The sequence below is a fragment of the Penaeus monodon genome, chromosome 30 (genome assembly GCF_015228065.2).
Source record: "Penaeus monodon isolate SGIC_2016 chromosome 30, NSTDA_Pmon_1, whole genome shotgun sequence".
In the NCBI taxonomy this organism is placed as follows: Eukaryota; Metazoa; Arthropoda; class Malacostraca; order Decapoda; family Penaeidae; genus Penaeus; species Penaeus monodon.
The window spans coordinates 13,800,356-13,803,226 of NC_051415.1; positions in this window are offsets into that span (position 1 = coordinate 13,800,356).

The following is a 2,871-nucleotide window of genomic DNA, read 5'->3' on the forward strand; positions in this document are numbered from 1 at the left end:
ACAGTGCAAGGACAGGTGAGTTCGCTCGTTAGCCTGGAGTGACACACAGCATTGTTCGTATTATCCACACCGGGATACCAATCATCTTCCGCCTCCAACGCGCCTTGGAAGGAGAGTGGTGAGTTATTGTCACCGTTGACTCAGGCGAGATAGCGTGGTCCTTTAGCTTAATATTGAGAGATTGTGTTTAACTTCTGCCCGACAGAGCTGCCGCGATAAGTCAAAACATGACGTCAGAATTCGAGTTCTCTATAATGCCACGGAGGATTTCAGCGCCACACTGAAGCAAATCGGTTTGATGCTTAACATTTTGTGTGGATGGAAGGAAAGATGTTTCTAATTTGTAACTTTTATTTTTTTTTAATGCATCAATGATATTATCGCGGGTATAAAGAAGGCAGTTAGATTATTAAAAATTAGGGAAATATATAGCCCAATTTTGCTGTCTTTGTTTAATGAGATAGAAAGCGCATTTTATCCACTCAAACGTTAAAAGCATTTCATCCACTCAAACGTAAACGTCTGCTAATCTCTGCCGCCTCTTCTCCTCTACATTAGATTATAATTACACAGTTCATGAAAGTCCAAGATATGAATAAGGTTCGTATCGCATGATTGCGTAAACTTAGGCTAATTTGAGATGATTGCGTTTTTCGCCCGTTATTAAGGGTTGTGGGCAGCTGATCAACAGGACCTGATTAATTTATTAAGATCAGTTGTTAAAGGGAGACACATTCGTAGCTACACATACATTTTGCCATGACTGCATGCGCTCATTCTTCTCTTCTCTTGCCCTCCGTCTTCCCAACTCCCTTTCCAATTCCTCCCCAGCCTCAACACTAAGACAGTGTCATCGGCATTCAGCATACTACAAGTTAATGCTTCCGCTACATCTTCGTCATTATGTCCAATAATGATGTTGACAGTGAAGGACCACAGTGCTACTCCTTGAACCACTCCGAGTCCCACTTCAAACGCCGACTCCGCTTTTCAATTTGGTGTGCACATTTCGCTTCATATCTTTCGTAAGACACATTTTTTTTTTCCGGAACCATCTTTTTTGCTTAGACTTCCTGTCGCGGGAATCGATCAAAGGCTTTCTCCAGGTCCATGAACACGTAACGTTTTTTTTTAAATAATTTTCACCATTATATCTGAATCAGGATTCGTAAAATGCAGGCTTAGACAGATATTTCAGAATTTCGCAAATTGTCATTAATTAAATGTATTACCGCCACTTATCCACGAACTCCTTTAAGAACTGAAACATGATGTGAATCCTGCCTCTGCTTAAGTATTCCTCTCGCGGCCTCGCCAGGATAACATGACAATACAAACAATCCATGCTAACTACCTGGTTATTTATAGGACGGTTGTAGTGTGGTATGACAGCGCATATTATGTATAATTGGCGCTAACTGAGATATGTTGGGATGTTCTGCCCGTGTATATATCTCTGCTACACCAGATTACTGTTAAAGCCCTAAGTATGTAAATATATGTAAGTATGATGATGTATTTGTATTGTTGTTAAGTCGCATATATGAGACATGCTTTTGGATGCATTTATTTGAGCTTATTGACCTCATAATGTTTGACACGATTCGGTTTAAAGCTTCATCAGAAACGTGCCTGGTATTCCGAACGTTCTTGCGCCGTGTTGAGGCATAAAGAGCAATGCAACAACATCTCTAAGAATAATAGTCTGTCTAGCAACCAAACTGTTCTTCCTTCTTCCGCTTGACATACCCTTCTTTTAGACAACAAAACTCAGCACAGATACTCAGACAGGAAACAAGTGAAGAGAAAGCTGAAGCAGGAAAAATACTAGTCTACCGAAGTGTCCCATAACTAAAGGAAAACGGAGGCGATCCCCCTCTGCCTCAAGGGGATTCAGGGGCATTATAGACGACTTGAGATGGATCCCCTGGTAATCGTATTTGATACTTTATTACACCAGAAGTGACAAAGAGCATCAGAAAGCACGGTATATCTCGACGGCGTATCCAAACTAACAAACTTATATATTCGTGTTTGTTTACAACACATCTTTTGTTATTAAAATGCTTCAGGTATGGTAAAGATAGTTTTTTTCCAGAATAAATAGAATACCTATCTTACAAAATAAGATCCCCGACGACCTAGAAAATACGAAGGAAAAGCGAGAAAGGCTTTTTACGAATACATTTTTTCAATATTCTTCGTACAATTTTCTCCGAACATAGGAAACACACAGTCTTATTATATCATCCCCATGCATACGAAATTCAAGGCTCTGACTAAGAAAAAAGAAACAAATAGGACGCACCAAGAACAATAGACGGGGAAAAAAAATAACGGCACCGTGGGGAATCGAAACTCTTTATGTAAGCCAATGAGCAGCGGAAAATACGGGCCAAGGCGGATTAGGCGACACACTTTATGGAGTTTTACAGGTTTATCTTTTAAGTGGCGCCCTCTGAGACCGAAGTTGCGTCGCGTCGGGGAGTTTCATTTCTTTCGGGGCACTTTTTGTTTGCAGTTCCTTCTAGAAGTATGAAGTTTCTTGATAAAATGATAAATGACAGCGAGTCGAAAATGACTAGATTTACATAAATCAAATGAACCATTTTCACTATCTTTATTAAAGAAATTAAGCAATAGACAAAAATTCTCTCTTCGCTTTTCTCACTTCCAAAACTTCGAAGAACGTGAAAAGGGGAAGAGAGAGAAAAAAGGAGAGAAAAAGAAAAACGACATAAAACTAACTAAATGCGTTTTCGTCTTCGCTTGTATCCACAAGAAGTCTGATACACTGACTCCGCCTGAGATTGGCTCGACACTTGAGCCGAGAAGGTGACGGGGCGAGAGTCTCGAGGGAGAGAGAGAAAT